The following is a 17,890-nucleotide window of genomic DNA, read 5'->3' as shown; positions in this document are numbered from 1 at the left end:
TTTTTCATTTGCTTGCTTTTCCCATGCATACAGATATTGCAAGAAGTTTTTTATATTCTACAACAATGGAGAAAGAATAAAAATTAATTTTATTTATACAACTTCTGTAATATTTTTCGATGCATACCTTCCACATTTGGTTGCCTGATTTTAAGGCATTTATGGGCGTTCGACTATTTATTGCTGTAATTAAAAATTTTATTCTGCCACAAAATTTTATAGACCCTGTACAATGTATAAGATCAGAATGATTACTCTTGAGTAATTTTAAACCATCTGAGACTTTGAAAAACTGAAAAGATATATTATTACATTTTGTTATACATTTACAGTACACTTATAGCGAATTTAGTTGGACTAATGCTCCCTGATATACATTAAAGCCGATGTACACTGATCTAACCTTATTTAAAAATAAAATATAAATGTTTAGAATAATAAAATATATTTTTCTAAATAGCATGATAAGATATCAATTAAGAATTTTACAATTTAATGTTTATATATTTATGTTAAATATATATCTTTATGTCAATTTATGCACAGCAGTTTTAATGTGTACCAATGTGTACTAGTTTGTTTAATCTAATTTGCTATTAGTTTCAAATGATTTTAGTTACTTGGAAAGCCAGCGCAACATTCATTTTTTGGTAGTACTTTGGTTTTATGTGTTGTTCTGTTAATTTATAATTGACTTTTAAATTTAATGTTTTTGGATTTTTGATTTTAAGTAGGGCGTACCAATGCTTGAGCGACACTGTACCATCAGGTGTCTGTAAACAGCAAAAATCATGATAATATTGAAAACTTGTATACATATATGTGTGTATTCTTAATTTATTAATGCATGGTTTAGTGCTAGTAGGTAGCTCTGAAAGTTTCCGCAAGATGGTATTAAACATTGCGTCACATCAGTTGTTGATAAGTTAACTTATATTTACATGTTTAATACGCTTGTGCCTTTGGACGCATCAAAACATATTTATTGGTTTAATCGTGAGACATATTTCAAGTTGACGCGTTCGGGAAAACATGAATTTATTACGAGAGCATTTCCGCGCAATGATTTTTTATGACTTTAAGAAGTCGCTGACTCCGTTACAGTGTTTCGAAAGTCTTAATTCAGTTTTTGGTGATGAAGCACCATCCCAAAGGACCATCCCAAAGGATAAAGACTAGCGCGTGGTCTCCCTTTTTTCCAATTTGATGTTTTGGAGTATATTTTCCTAAATTTGTAAAGCCCTCAACTTTAAGATTATTACGATTGAAAGCGAGAGTCTTAGAAACTTTCATTTTGTTCAATAATAAAACACCTGTAACAAATATATAACACATTAAATTCAATTAGTAAAAGAAATGTTTTATTATATAATGTGAAGAATGTTAGCAATTAAATAGATTTAATATACCATGCACATCAGATTGCTCTATTTTAGCACTTTTTCTTTTAAAAGTTTAAAAATATTTTCATGAAAACCGTAACAATCTTTAATCGTTTGAACATAGCGATTTAACGTATTTATACAAGGTAGGATGAATATGTTGTAATTTCTAAGGTGATTATATGCCTTTTTGCTTTTAATCCGTAACAATAAACATTCATACACCCATTGGGTGATGTATCTCATGCTTTTAACATTTTTTACTTTAGATGCTGCAAAGCATGCTTGTACCGAGAGTTGTTCATTAATAGGTAGTTTCGATATTGCTTCTTCTACTGCCTGTGTATTTGCTCGAGCCCATTTAGTCCTTTTATTCTCTATTTCTTTTTTTAGTCGTAACACTTGCATTAAAAATAAATAGCACTTTATAACACAATAGAAATGATAAGTACAATGTTCTCTGATAATGTGCAGAATATTTAATATTAGATATTTTATAATGTCCACCTTCTTTCTAAGTCTAGTATTTTTCTTAGAAATATTCTTGCATCGCTTATGCAAGTTTTTACTTCGTTGCAATAATCGTATTGGTGTCGGCCTCACTGATTTTCTTCTTATAGATTACTTATAGTATTTGGCGCACGAAATGCATCTACCACACTGCACACCACGTACTGCGATGTCTTTCAAAACATATACAAGGCAGCAATCAGCACTAAAAAAAAGTAAAATAAACAATGTTATTACAACAGGATTTTTATTTATTACAGGTTTTAATCAATGCTTATAAAAGCAATTAAAATTTAAACAAATTTGTCATACGCATAGTGCTAATTACATAAATATGAACAAATACATACCGAGTTTTATTGGCAAATTTTTACATGGATATATATTTGAAACTTTTTTCAGAAAATTCCTTATATCATTTACCTTTTGTATTATCCCGCCAGAAAAATCGATTTTTTTGTTTCCAATAAAAACCTGCAACGATCATATAAATTTGAAATATGACAGGAAGTGACACACAATATTTCATATTGCAATTTTACAATGTAACTTGTTAGATGTTTACACGAAATATCATATTTTGTTTAATACAACATACTGTACAGTGTGAGTGAAGTCTTTCGACCAACAAACCCACATTACCCACTCTTCTTTAATAACGGGAATTCAATTCTTCGATGGAAGAGTAAGCTTACTCAAATCAGTGATTATTCTAGTCCATTCTGCTAATACAAATCATGTGACAAAATTACATAACGAGTCATGTAATTAATGACAAATCACGTAATGAATGTTTTAAATCAGTATGTGACTCGTTACGTGATTTTATGATTTTTTCAATAGAGCATGTTTGCAGTTTGTAGTTCTTGCTATTTCCGTTTAATAACAACAACCTTGTTCGTTGTGCATGTAATTATATAATTATGCGACACTAATTTATTAATCACAGAAACAAAACTCTCAAGCAGTACTTTGTATGGAAGCTGCAACGTTATTCTTGGTATTCTGTAGTTTTCTTTGTTTCTCTTTGTATATAGGGTTTATATGATAAACCTTACTTCTTTTTTTCCAAAAAAAGTAAATCTTACTTCTTTTTTCCGGAAAAATATGGAATAGCATCTTCATTCAGTAGTGGATTACGGTACCGTTATAGTCGAACCATCTGCCATTTGAAAGAAATCTTCTCTTATTATTTTATCTTCTTGGAAATGCCATTGACAGATTTGGCTATTTCTAGTACTCTTTAGTGCCTCTTGCAGCAATGTTACTCATGAATCAATTATTATACATTTTTTCCTACATAATCAAATTATTTACATTTTTTATTCCATTTTTAGTGAAATACGACATTGCATACATTGATAATGTTAGACAGTTTTATTATTATTAGTATTTTTATAATTATAATATTTAGAGTAAGAAATATTGTAGTGTAAGAAATAAAAAATATTGTTTTACTGACTGTTCGAGCTTCCAACAGGCTGCTTCTCTTTTCTGAAGCATCCTTTTTCTTTGCTCTCGCAATAAATCTACGAATCCGACATGACATCTTTTTATTTTCAACGATCGTATATATTCGAATGAGAATACAAAATACTAATATACATTGAAACATAGTTGTTCTTACAACGTGAACAGACGAACAGGTTAAGTGAAATAACGGTTAGGTTAATATTGTAAATGGCGTCCACTTTAGTAGGTTGTTCCTTTCAGCGGATTTCTTCTTAATTTGGCGCACAAGAAAGGTCCATTTTTTTCTGCTGACTCGCTATCGAGTTGAGTCTCCTCCCCTTTACTTTGTGGGACCCGGCGAGCTCGTGCTAGTTATTGTAACCTAACCTCTTTTTTTTATAGTTGGAAAACGCCTTTATGGGTCCCCGGTTTTGTGGGGACAGGAATGCGGGGTATGTGAGACTCTCCGACCTAGAAGTGGCTGGCATACTCACTAAAATCCAACTTTTTCCGCCGTCTGGGCTCGGGACGGATCACGGGATCGAATTAGCATGCACCGCGATCCGTCCTAGCCCAAACGGGTTCCCGCCCGAGAGCAGGAACCCCTCTCCGGAGTTAGCGATCAGAGCTCGATCGAAGTCAAGCCCCAGCTGCCCGAACCGGGATGCCGGGTGTGCGTCGGGCTCCCGTGGAAGAGGGCCCTAGGTACGCATTCCCGCATCCCAAGCCCCAAGACGGGTCAGCTGGGTAACTACCCCGCCGCTGATTCCGCCCGAGGCGTACCTCCTCAACAGTGGAAAGGGTAGGGCCCTCTGTCCGGTCTAGCCGGCGCTGCGATGGTCCCCCCTCCCCACTGTTCCTTCTCGGCTTGGCTCAAACCCCTAGTAGGGGGGAGCAGTTGGCCGCGCCAGCGAGCCCCCCCGGCGACGACATATTGCTGACATATTGCATTTGGCCTGGAGGTGTCCAGTGGCCAGGCACTTATGGCACTGCAGTCCCCGCGAAGGGAGCAGTGTCGCCCGACAGCTTGATCAGCCCACCCTTATTCGGGGGGCGGCCAAGACTGTCTTGCCGACTTTCGCAGGGCAGCGCACCCAGCAAGTGCCCAGCCCGTTGGGAGCCATACAGATCTCCCCCACTTTAAGATCGTGGGGAGAGCATCCTCCACTGGCTCCCAGGACCTTGGCCACCTCGCTGGAGGTGACCGAGTCGTCCAGGCCAGTCAAGCGTAGCTTGACCGTTTGCATGGTCGAGTTACCTTGACATCGTGTCTGTCATTGAGGGCTGCCCTGATACCCTCGGCCAGGGCGTCGGCCTTAGTGCCGTTGTCCACGTCCCTGACCTCCAGTATTAGGGCACCCGTTATGGCCCTACGGGGGCGCAGATCCTCAATTCCGAGGGTAGAAAGGTTAACTTTCTCCCTCGCGGTCTTGAGGACCTGCGCGTATGCTCCCGGGTCGGCGCAAGTGACCGTAACGGCCGCCGTAGTTGGCGGTTTGATTTTGGCCACCTTAGCCGACCCTCGGGAGTTGGCTCCGCCCTGGGTTTGCCCCCCGGTTCCCCCCTGGCCCCCCACGCCCCCTCTTCTTCTTCTTAGATAAAGAAGCTTGTTGAGGGGGATTTTTGGGGGTGGAACCGGGAGGACCCTTAGCGGCCTGTTTGCCGGGGAAACCGCCTTTGCCGCCTCATCGGCGGTTTTGGCGGCCCTCCTCTTGGTCTTCTTAGAGACCATCTCCGTCCATAGTTGTAAAATGGAGGGGGAGGTGGTCTCCTTCCCTGGAGCGGGTTTTGCGGCCATTGCGGCTGCTTTGCCCGCTCCACTTTGAGGGGCAGTCCGAGTCTGGGTGGCAGTCTTGCCCCCAGTCGGGGCTGTCTTGGGCCTCTCCACTGCTTTGTGGGCAGGGAGAAGCCCCATCTCAGAGAGGACGGCCGGGAGGACCCTATTTAGGGCCTCCCGAAGGCCGTCTTCCGTAATTGTTTCCTTCTTCTTCTTTTCCTCTCCCCCTGTTCGTCCCGCCCTCTCCAAGGGGCGTGAGGGAGGGGGACAGGAAGGGAAGGAGGAGAGAGGAGCTGAAGCCACTCTCATGTCCGCCGCATTTGACAAGGGGTTGAGGTGCTTTATCAACCCCTTTCCATCGTGCCCTTCCGGGCCAACTCCTCCTTTTACTCGTACGTGCAACGTGCCCGACACGTACACCCATGAAGCTGACCCGGCCAGCACCAGAGCGGCATCCCGAGCCATGGTGTTGTACGAGCGTGCAACGGGAGGGTTCCGATAGCGCACATCCCGATAACTCACCAACCAATCATCTTGACTTATCTAACCCAACCTACGGAAAATCTCTAGGCATCTGCCATTGTGAATGGTTTGTGTGCTATTGGGACCCGCCAGCGTGCAACCCTGATGGCCATTCGGCGCTGTTCTCGATACAGAACGTCGAGGTTGCGACTGCTGGCCACCAGAGACTCGTACCACACAGGGGCACCGTATAGCGCAATAGAGCGCATCGCGCCCATGTAGAGGTGACGTTCTTGAGTCCCCCAGGTCGGGCAAAATGCGACCAAAGCTTGTTATCGCTTTGCCCAACTTGGAGGCCACCCACTCAAAATGTGGACCAAAGGTCCACTTTGAGTCCAGGATCAGGTTCCAGATTCCAGATACTTCATCTGGAACTTCACTTGTACCCGAGTGCCTTTCACATAGATCATTTGCCACCGCGGACCCACCTCCTTGGGTCCGCCGAGCCACAATGCCTCCGTCTTATGCAGGGCTACTTTGAGATCCAGGGAGCGGATCCTCCTTAGCATCATCGCAATGCCCCCGGCCGCCGTCCGTCGCACCTCTCCTCAGTTACCGCCGGAGATCACAATGAGGGTGTCGTCGGCGTAGCATACCAACGACACCCTTGCCGGGGTGCATCGATTGATGGCCCAATCGTAGTCTATATTCCACAGGAGTGGTCCAAGGACCGACCCCTGTGGAACACCCCGCGTGATCGTCCGGCTCATGCGTCCCCCGTCTCCATCGCCGCAGGTGAGCGCGCGGTCCCCGAGGTAGGCACTAATAGCTTCCTTGAGGTACGGGGGAACGCCCCTCTTGCGGAGCCCCTTCCTGATACTCCCCCAGAGCAGAGTGTTAAAAGCGTTGGAAATATCCAGGCTGATAGCCAACACCACTCTGCCCCGGGAGACTGTCTTATCGACCAGAGATTTCAACCGCCGGATAGCTCCGACGGTCGTTTTTCCCGGTCTGAAGCCGTACTGGCAGTATTCCAGGTCGAGGCCCACTGAGGAGAGGTGCGTCATGACCCGGTCGGCCAGAACCCTCTCATACAGCTTACCGACCTCATCTATAAGGCAGATGGGTCGGTAAACTGACGGGTTGTTGGCGAGCCGAACCTCCTTGGGTAGGAGGACCAGCCTAGCCTCCTTTTTTTTTTGTTTTGACGGGGGGAAAATGCTCATTGCACCCCGGGTTGGCTAGACCACGGGAGTGTGGGACTCGGGACTCGGGTAATCCCTCCGGCACGCTCGCGCGGCAGGAGAGAGGCCCCGGCCCGCCTACCCACTAAAAACCCACTGAGCCCACCTTGCCCCAATGTGTGGAGGGTCTGGGAACCCGTTAGGACGACATCCAGTCCCTCCACAGGGGATGAAGCTTGAAGCTCCCTGACGCGCCAGTTTGCCGAGTTGGGAGTCGGGCTTTACTGGCCCAGCCGACATACGTCAGCTGAGTGGACTTAGCCCGATCCCGGGGGGGGAGCGTCGCGATGCGTTCCGAACCCCCCCCGCGCTCATTTAGGGACATGGGGCCGCTCCCGACGCTATCCGCCGGTGCGAACCCCACGCCCAGGGACAAGCGGTCATCGCCGCCTGCCCCGCCTATTCCCCGTCCACGGCGTTCTACGTGGCCGGACCGGGCGCCAGGCTACGTCGCCTAGCGCCCGGCCCCATCAGCCTGGGCCCCGTCCCGTTGCATCCCCCGAGCGCTAGGGGCAGCTAGGGGCGGGCGCCCGAGGGGCGGCACTTATCGCCGCTTCCCCTTGCCGAGGACGGGCGGCCCCAGGGAGGGCGCACTGGGCGCACCTTCCTCTAGGCCTCCCTTCCTTGTCGAGGCTCTGTTCCCCCTCAACTCCCTCTGCGTGGGGGAGGAAGTGGTGAAAGAATCACCCTAGCCTCTGGGAGGTTCTCTCCTGAGGCGCAGCTGGAGACGCTGATCGCGTCGCAGACGCTGATTGCTTCAGCCGCGTCCTGCCTCCTGTATGTCTTGGGCGGCGGGGATTCCACATCGGACTCCACGTCCAAGGAGGACCTCGGTAGCCCGGCGTCACCGGCCGAGGGGGACCCATGGACAGGGACCCCCTCAGCCGGGTACGCCTCCTCCGCGGCGGCAACCGACTCCGCCGGTCCGTCGCCCCGTAACGGCCTGAGCGCCGCGAGCAGCGCCGGCGTCCGGCGGAGACAAAGGCCGCTCTACCTCCATCTCCTCCGCCTTCCTGGGCCCGGGCGAGGAGGAGGAGGCCCCCCAGCCATCCTTAGCTTGGGAGGGATCTTCGGGCAGCTCGGACCACCCAGCCAATGATCCGACGCCCTGCTTCGACTAGCACACTCGGGACAGTACGGCTGATTCAAGCACTGAGCCCGAGTGTGACCCTCTCCGCCGCAATTAAAGCAGCCCGGTCTGTGTAGCCGGGACACCGGTGCTGCGTGTGGCCCCGGGCCAGGCAACGGTAGCAGCGCTGAGGAGGCGCCTTCAGCACCTCCACGCGTGCCGCTGCCCAGCCCAAGGCCACTCGCCCTATCTTGGCGAGCTTCGCAGTTGCCGCAACCGGGCACTGTGTAATCACAGAGCCCATGCCTCGGCGGCTGCGAATCACAGTGCCCACCTTTATATCCTTGGCGTTGCACGCTGCTGCGTCGGCCAGCGCAACCGCCACTTCCTCCTGCGTCGCGGTGTCGAGGAACCCGGACACGCGGACCCCCACCCTACGCATAGGGCAGGTGATCCGGATGCCCGGGCCCCCCGCAACGCGCGTCATCTCCGACGCGAGACGCTCCGCTGCTGGCCAGCTCTCCGAGCCGGGGATCTCAAGAAAGAGGTCCCCCACCTGGGAGATCCGGACCTTCATGCCAGGGCTGGGCTGAGGGAGAATGTCCCTCAGATTTATGGCAGCTTTGGCCTTCAACATTACCTTGGTGAGGGAAGCGACCTCCCGGTCCACCGTGATAGAGACCACGGAGGACCTCGGGATCCGCCTCCCCACCTTATTCGGGGCAGCGGTCCCCGCCTTAGACGGCGGCGGCCCCTCCCCGTTTTTACCTCCTTTGGATCCCTTCTTCTTCTTCTTTTTCTTTTCGCTGGGCCGGGGGCCCGAAGAGAGAAGGTGCGGCAGAGCCGCACCCGCCCTCGACAAGGCACCAGCGCCAGCGAGGCGCGGTCGGGGAAGGGATCGACCCCGGCCGCTCTTCGAAGCTGCAGGGGCGGGGGCCGGCTTCTTCGCCGGCGCCCCTTCCCCGCTGCAGCCTTCCGCTTCTCTTTACGGCCCACCGCGACCGACCACGCCGGCTTGTCCGACGACGGCACCGGCGCGAGCGGACTTGGGGCCCACGGGGTGGCTCGGGGAGGGGACTCTTCCCGCGGAGTCCGGTCTCCCCTACGCCCCCCTCTCGGCCTTTTCGCTCCGGCGCCGGCCAGGGAGGAGGCCGGGACAGCCACCTCCTCAACCCGCGCCAGTCGCTTCTCCAGCTCCCCCACCGAGTCCGACAGCCGCCCCAGCAGCTCGAGCATCCTCTCCTCGAAAGAAGAGGGGTCGGGGACAGGGACCGCCGCTGGGGTCGGCGGGGGATGGGATGATGCCCCCCCATCACTCCGGGACGCAGCTGAGGGTCCCGATCCGAGCACGAGTGCTGCTGCCGCGATTTCATCCTGTCCTTCATCTCGCCCGAAGCGGCCCATGGCCCGATAGGCCAAGGTCATCACCGCTTCTCGGGCGAGATGAGTACATTTCTTTAACTGTCCGGACAAGGCACCATGCATCCCTAGCTTGGTGCACTTCGTCCGAACAGTCTCTACCTCCAGCAGCCAACCGTCGGCCAAGCCGGCCAGGTCGGTTGTAGTGCTGCGGAAGATTACGCCGATCTCCCGATCCAGCTCGCGACGCTGTTCGGGAGTAAACAGTGTCGGGGGTATCTTTATTCGCTGCCTAGGCCGCGAATCTGACCCCCCCGACACTTCTTCATCCTCCGAAGAGTCTCTGATCACGTTGGCTCTGAGCCTCCGCGCTCTGAAACCCTCCATGGACACACCGTGGAGGCGGTCCTCAATGTCCGCCCCGTCCGAGAGGGGAGACGGAGACCTAAAAGGTCCGCTCCCATCGAGCCGGCGACGGCCACGCGCCCGCTTCCTCCCGCGCTGAGTCCCGGATTCGGCGGGCACTCCCGGAATATCCGGGGTAACCACGACCTTCTTCGGAGGCTCAGGCGGAGGGGCAACCGACTCCAACGCGCCCCTGGAGGTCAAGACCTCCACCTCCCCTGGCCGGTCCACATCCACGAGAGTGCCCGGAGGAGACTCATCGGGTGAGCTAGGCTCACCCTCGCTCCCCCGGCCACCCCCGCGGATGCGGATCGACGAGCGCGAGCGCGACCGATGCCGCCCCCTCTCCCCGCCAGGCTGCCCGGCATCCGCCACAAGGCGTCCGCCGAGCAACCGGCCCGGAGACAGGGAGCGTGACCGACGCGCTCCGCAAACAGGGCCCCGTCCACCGACTTCCGCCTCGCGGCGTCCGCCGGGTGACCGGCCCGAAAGCTCCCCAACGGGAGGCACGGGGGCCTCGACCTTATCGGCCGGCTCCACCCCGGACTCCCCTTCGGGCAGCGGGGCTGCCCCCCCTCCGGCGTCCGGTAGAGGGGCCGCGGCTACACGAGCCGGCTTCGCCTCACACCCAACGTCCGAAGAAAGAACGTCGTCCCCGCAGCCCGAATCGGAGCGGACATCTAGACGGTAACCTTCCATAGGAAGGACGACGTCCGGATCGTAGTCATCCCCATACCTGGACGCGTACATGTTGTCCACTATCATCAATTGCTCCCGCGTAACCTCCTCAACGTCGTAGGTGAGTTGGAGGTGAGGTGCGAGTAGCTTGACCACTCTCAAAGCACGGTCCAGGTCCACAGCCGGCAGGCCGGCGTCGGGCCCGAAGCGCTCCCGCATCTGTTCATAGGTGGGCTCGACCGAGCCACCCTCGCCGGTTCCCACAGTAGCTCTGTAGTCGGCGGAGCCTGTGGGCACTCCGCACGACCGCCCGTCACTCGATGACGACAAGGGGGAACCCGGGACACTAGCCCCCCCATGCCGACCCTGGGGTGTCCGTTCACCCATGGGTGGTAACTTTCTCTTTTTCTTACCCATGGACTGTTCATGAATGGGGTCTTATTTAACGAGGGGGACCCCACCCTCGCCCCGGAGCCTACTCAGGCCGACGTCCGCGGACCGTCGGCCCGAGGCTGTCCATGGGCAACGGACCATCCAAGACGAGGGAGACGGCCCGAGGAGGCCCCAGACGAGCGCAAGCACCAGCCAGTGACACCCCCGGACCGGCCCCCACATCCCGGCAGCACGCCGCCAACCACTAAAGAAGCTGGCGTCCGAGACGCGAAACGCCGCACAGTGGATCGAAACGTTTGAATTAGTGGACATGACATTTTTCTCACGATTACAGCTCAAAATTTATATTTTTCATGCATTTTAAGACATAATTAAGTGTGAATAAATAATATTTTCTGAAAATTTGAATCTTTGAACTCTATTTTTCATAATAAAGAATGAAAAAAATTAATATCTGTTTCTTCGAAATTTTATTCCCTCTCAGTGATAACAGTTGGTACCGCGTGAAGGTGGGGAAATAACCAACCTTGGGCAAGTTTTTTTAAAGGGATGCTCTCGCCTACCCTTATAATAAAATTAAATTTTAGTAACAAATAATAATTCTCTGAAAACAAAGTAACTCAAAATAAATTAATCAAACATCTAAATTAAAATTCAAAGGAATTAGTTCTGGGCAAGTTTTTTTAAAGGGATGCCCTCGCCAACCCTTATGAATTGGAGTACAATATAAGAAATATTTGAAAATTTCAGATAGACTCATCTGATTGTTCATTCTATCCGTACTCATATTATCTGAAGTTTCATTTTTCTCTTCATTTATTGTTTCTTTGAACAATTCAAAAGTTTCCGGAAACATTTTTTTCGGCTTACTTCGACTTGAATGTCTTAGACTCGTTATGTATGGATCAGATGAGATCAACAGGGAAAACATAATGTCTTCATTTGTACATTTTCTGTTCTTTTTTCTTGTATTATTTAGTCGAAATCGTCGAAATTCCTTATGTCTTGCTTCTATAACTTCTTCAGATAATTGGCCTATAGGAAGAAGAGCATTCCTTATAATATTGGCACCATGACATAAAATTTTGTGCACACTTGCTGGCATATAATACCAGCCTTTTTTATAACTTTTTTATAACAAGTTTTGCTAAATCCTTCCCAAAAATATCAAATTTGTCAGGATCGATTTCTTCACCACACGCAATAGCCTGTAACAGAATTGAAAATTTTCTTATTATTATTTCGTCCAATCCAGTGATTTCTGCAGTTACTGAAGGATTTTCAAAAAATCTTCTAGCCGTATTTCCATCGTTACTTGTTCCAACACCCTGTTTCACTACATCTATCAATAATCCGAGTTTCTGTCTGAATTGTTGTTGTATATTTCTTTTCTTTCTAATTTTAATATTTTCTGCTGTGGATGTCTTACAGACCATTTCTGTATTTCAAGATTGTATGAAATGTGAAGCAAATATTCCATGCATCTGATCCATGCATGAAGACTGGACATTACAAATTTCAAATTATTTATGTTTATTGTTCGTTGTTGAACAATATCACAAGAAATCATCTGCTTTGGAGTTGCCCCGCATATATAACAATTTATTGATGATGATTCTGCTATGGCTGAACAAGCTTTACCATCGATCATCGTCAATATCATTTCATGTTTTACGATAATATCGTTATTCAAATGTGTTACAGACAGATTATTTATTTTATTATCAATATTTTCTCTCTCGCGTCTAATAATTTCGTCACTTTCTTTTATAAATTCAAATTTTATTGTTCTACACCAGTTTGTTGAAGATGGTTGTGGATTTTGCCATATAATTTTGTCACCACTAACCAATCTCAAGGGAACAAGACTAATTGCAAAAACTGATTCATCTCTTGGTTTATCTATATCAATGATATTATCCGTGAATACTTGTTTGTAAAACGATTGTCCACTAGCTCCATCAAAACCCCATTTAGAAATCAATTTCAAATTTAATAATTTTTCATTAGTATCAATTTTCAGAGTTTTCTATAATCTTTGAACAGTAAAATCCAATAATGCTTGTAATTCGATTTCTGCGTGTGTTTCTGTAAATATCATCATTTCCTTAAGTGGATAACAATCTCTTTTAGCTAACTGTATTTGATAGTAAGACGGATATAGATTTACACCGTGTTCTATTGATGTCATTCGTAATTGTATGTATTTCGATTTTGATAAATTCAGCGATATCATTAATGCTAAAGCTTTTTCCCTAGAATATATTTTCTCTTTATATTGGCTTTTACCCTCGCAAAATGCCCATATCTTTGATGCTTCTTCAGGATTATCCATTAGATACCCTATGATCAGAAAGTACCGGGAATTTTTTATTTAAAAGTACCGCGCATGCGGGAACCGGTTTAATTTTTTTTCTTATGTTGGTACGACCTTAAGACGCACATCTGTCAGGTTTTAGTGCCATCCGATCATTAGTGTCTGCCTGGCGTTTGTTTACATCAGTCAACTTTTTTCATTTTGCCGCATTTTATCATGAATAATTTTGTTGAACAAAGAGTTTGTTTGAAATTTTGTGTTGCGAACGAAATTTCGTGTGCCGATGCACTGAAAATGTTGCAAAAAGCATTTTGCGAATCTGTTCTATCAAAAACAATAGCATACGAGTGGTATAAAGACTTTAAAAGTGGTCGTGCAGTGGTGGAAGATTTCCCTCGTTCCGGACGTCCATCGACGTCGAACACCGATGAAAACGTGAAGAAAGTGAAAGAAATGGTGCTTGAAAATCGTCATACCAGCTTAAGAGAGATGTCTAGTGAACTTGGCATTGCATATGGAACGGCACAGCATATTGTGGTTGATGTTTTGGGTATGAGATGCGTGGCAGCCAGGCTCGTTCCGAAGGATCTGAATTTCTTGCAAAAACACCACCGAAAGACAGTTGCTGAAGAGATGATTTCTGAAGCCCAAAGTGATCCAACCTTCATGAAACGGATAATTACGGGCGACGAGACATGGGTCTATGAATTTGACATGGAAACAAAGCAACAATCGTCCGAGTGGCGCTTCGAAGACGAGCCGAAACCGAAAAAACCGCGTCAAAGCCGCTCAAAAGTGAAGGTGATGTTGACTGTTTACTTCGATTGCCAAGGTTGTGCACTATGAGTACCTTCCACCGGGCCAGACAGTCAACAAAGAATATTATTTATCCGTTTTGAAGCGTTTGAGAGATGCTGTACGTCGCAAACGGCCGGAAATGTGAGCCGACAATTCTTGGATTTTGCATGATGATAACGCACCATCGCACCGAGCCCGAATTGTACTGAATTATTTGACCAAACATCAAGTAAATACCATCAAGCAAGCACCGTATTCACCTGATATGGCCCTGTGCGACTTTTTTTTGTTCCCCAAGTTGAAGTTGCCACTTCGTGGAAAGAGATTTCAGTCGATCCAGGAGATCAAAGAGAATGCGACGAGGGAACTAAAGGCCATCCCTTCGTCGGCCTACCAGGGATGCATGGAGGACTGGGTCAAGCGTTGGCACATGTGTGTTGCTTCAGATGGATCATATTTTGAAGGAGATAAAATAAATTTGCCTGAAATTTAACTCTATTCTGTTTTATTTAAAAATTCCCAATACTTTCTGATCATAGGGTATGATAATATCTTCGAAATATCTTTATTTCCTGATTGTTGCATTTTCATTTTTGTAGCAAAGGCCAATTCATCTCCATTATTATTCATCCTTAATATTTCGGTTCGTCTCTTCTTTTGTTTGTCAGATAATTCCGAAAATGATTTTCTCTTCACTGGCCTCGATGAACCGGATGAACCTGCTCGTATTAAATGTATTTCTAAACTCTCCTTTGGAATATTGAATTTTTTATCTAACCATGTTTGATGTTTTTTTATGAAATTTTCATAAGTCCGATTTGCATTACACCATTTTTTATATAAATTATTGCAAAATATTCTTAGGGGATCATGTAAATAATTTCTAGCACATTTTGAGAAATTGAAAGAATTATTTGCTAAAACCATTTCTAGTAATGATTCATGATCTTTGAGATTTTTTCCTTGAGTCCTCAAAAGATTGAATAATTCGTAATAAGATATTGATTCCATTTTTCTAAAGCCGAATAAAATACGATAACAAGTGTATCAATAGAAATGAATTTAAAGGTTAAATGAAATAAATTGTCAAAGATACTTATAAATTCAAACTTGAATTAAAACTTGAAAATCCTTACTAAGCATCAATAATATCGCACAAAGAACAAAGATATACGCGTAAGAAGAAACCTTCCATATTTGTATCATATCTTACAACATATTTATACCGTTTGTCGTTTAATTTTAAATATGAGAAGAAGTCGACTGTGCGCCATCTGTTGATTGATGCCAGCGATAGATGTAGCGCTTCTTGTCACAAATGAATTCAATCCATTAAATACATTAAGTACCCAACAAAGAATCGTTATGATTTTAATAAATGATGCTTTAATCACAGAATAAGATATAAACATTTATTACAAAATAAATTATTGTCAAATAAATTATTACAAAATATTAATTGAGAATCATGGTTCTCAATTAATATTTTGTAATAATTTACATAGAACATTTATATATGCAAACCAAACTTAAAAAAATTTATTTATTGTTATTACAAGTATGTTTTTTATAATAATTAAAATAATTTTTAATTAGAAATAATAGAAAATTGACAATCCGCATAATTGACACTCCATGTAAATCGCAATCCGCATATAAATCATTGCACCAACAATGTGAAAATATCTTGTGAACGGGCACTTTCGGGTATTCAATTTTTACAAATATTTGAACTAAAAGTGTCATAGAATGATATCCGTGCTTTAGTTATTCGGTCAAATGCGGTCAATTTTTTATACAATTCAAAGAAGTTACGATTATGTGACATATTTCTATGTTTGAATAAAATGTGAACACAAGTAAATATATATAGCCAAATTTTATAACTACATATGGAAAAGAATGTTAAAATATGTTGGATTGAAAGTACATAAGTAATCAAGGTTACATATAAGAGCATCTGCTTTAATTTCAAAGCAAATAGCAGTAATATTTCTTCAGTAATTTTGGGATTTCGAAATTGCTCATGTTTGACTGACGACAGCGGAGAAAATATTAATAAAAATGCATTAATCGATTTAAAATGCTTTGGTTTGATAATTTTAGAATACATTTTTCATGGTTTTTAAAGAAAAATCACTACTTTATTTTTTAGTTCATGTCCATTGATTTTATTGATTCGATCCACTGTGCGCCGCCCCGCTGTAACACGGAGCGGCATCCCGCGCCACGGACGCCACCCTTGGATTTTTTATAGAGGTTTACTCCTCGCAGCCCAGGCGGTGAGGCCCAGGCCACCGGTCCATCCCGCACGTAATTTCAGCACGTGATGGATTACGGTATACCAGCTCGGGCGCCAGGGTCGCTGAAATCCCTGAATCTACGGCCTACGAAAGACCGCAGACCTCCTAGCGAGCTCGGGAACCGCAGGAACGCCAATTCCTGTATCTGGAGTCGTTGCACAGCCTCGGGAGGCCCCGAAACGACTCCAGACCCCTACGGGAAACCTAACCTAACCTAACCTTTTTTTTCTTTTTAACGGGGGGAAAATACTCATTGTACCCCGGGTTGGCTAGACCACGGAAGTGTGGGACTCGGGACGCGGTACCCCTCGCCGGCACAGACCGCTTGCGCGGCAGAAAGTTGGCGAGGCCCGGCCCGCCTACCCACTAAAAAGCCACCGAGCCCATCATGCCCCGTTGCGTGGAGGGACCGGGATTGCATAGGCACTCGCCAACATCCCTCCACTGGGGATCGGAGCATGAAGCTCCCCGACTCGCCAGTTCGTCGGGTTGGGAGTCGGGCTTTGCTGGCCTAGCCGAGATACGTCGGCCGGTAGGGCCTAGCCCGACCCCGGGGATGCGGAGCGAGGCATCACGCACCCCCGCGCCCATTTAGGGCCATGGGGCCGCTCCCGACATATCGCCGGTGCGAGCCCCACGCCCAGGGACGAGCGGTCGCCGCCGCCCGCCCCACCACCTCCCGTCCACGGCGCTCGCGTGGCCGGGCGGGCGCCAGGGGAGGGAAAACATCTCGCCTGGCACCGGGCCCCATCGGCCTGGGCCCCGTCCCGTCGCATCCCCCGAGCGCTAGGGGCAGCTAGGGGCGGGCACCCGAGGAGCGGCACTATCGCCGCTTCCCCTTGCCGAGGACGGGCGGCCCCGGGGAGGGCGCACTGGGCGCGCCTCCCTTGGGCCTCGCCTCCCTCGTGGCCTTACTCCCCCTCCGCTCCCTCTGCGGGAGTTGGGGGGGGAGGGGAGAGAGAATCACTCTAGCCACGGGGAAGTTATCCCCGGAAGCGTGACTCGACACGCTGACTACGTCGAGCGCGCCGGCCTCATCGACCGCGCGCGATTTGGGCGGCGGGGGCTCCTCCCCGGACTCCGAAGTGGACCCCGGCAGCCGGGGGCCAATCTACTGGGACCCCGCCCGCGGGAGACGCACCCCCCTTGGCGGCCTCGGCCACCGCCGGACCGTCGCCCCCAACGGCCTGAGCGTCGCGGGCAGCGTCAGCGTCCGGCGACGACGGAGGCCGCTCCATCTCCATTTCCTCCTCTCTCCCCGGATCCGGGGAGGAGGGAGGAGGCCCCCCAGCCCTCCGAGGCATGGGGGGTATTTTGGGGCAGCCCGCGCCACCCGGTCGGTGGCCGGCTGCCCTGTTGCGGGAGGCACACTCGGGACAGAACGGCTGATTCGCGCACTGAGCCCGAGTGTGACCCTCCCCGCCGCAGTTGAAGCAGCACCGGGACCGGTCAAAGTAACCGGGGCACCGGTGCTGCATGTGGCCCTGAGCCAGGCAGCGATAGCAGCGCTGTGGAGGCGCCTTAAGCGCCTCCACGCGCGCAGCCGCCCAGCCCAGGGCCACTTTCCCCACTTTGGCGAGCCTCGCCGCCGCCGCGACCGGGCACTGCGCAATCACAGAGCCCATGCCCCGGCGGCCGCGAGTAACTCGACCGACTACAATATCAGTGGCGCTGCATGCTCCGGCGCATGCCAGCGCCACCGCCACCTCCTCCGGCTCGGTGGAGTCCAGGAACCCGGACA

General features: G+C 48.5%; 1 protein-coding gene across 8 annotated transcripts in view; it reads left to right on the top strand.

Annotated features, from left to right (window-relative positions):
* Positions 1-17,890, top strand: part of LOC105198614 (metalloendopeptidase OMA1, mitochondrial) — a 199,584-nt gene that overhangs the window by 153,103 nt on the left and 28,591 nt on the right. The gene's annotated exons all lie outside the window — the stretch shown is intronic.

The sequence above is a fragment of the Solenopsis invicta genome, chromosome 7, assembly GCF_016802725.1.
Source record: "Solenopsis invicta isolate M01_SB chromosome 7, UNIL_Sinv_3.0, whole genome shotgun sequence".
NCBI lineage: Eukaryota > Metazoa > Arthropoda > Insecta > Hymenoptera > Formicidae > Solenopsis > Solenopsis invicta.
Note: the sequence above shows the minus strand (reverse complement) of the source record. Positions and strands in the feature narration are given on the sequence as shown.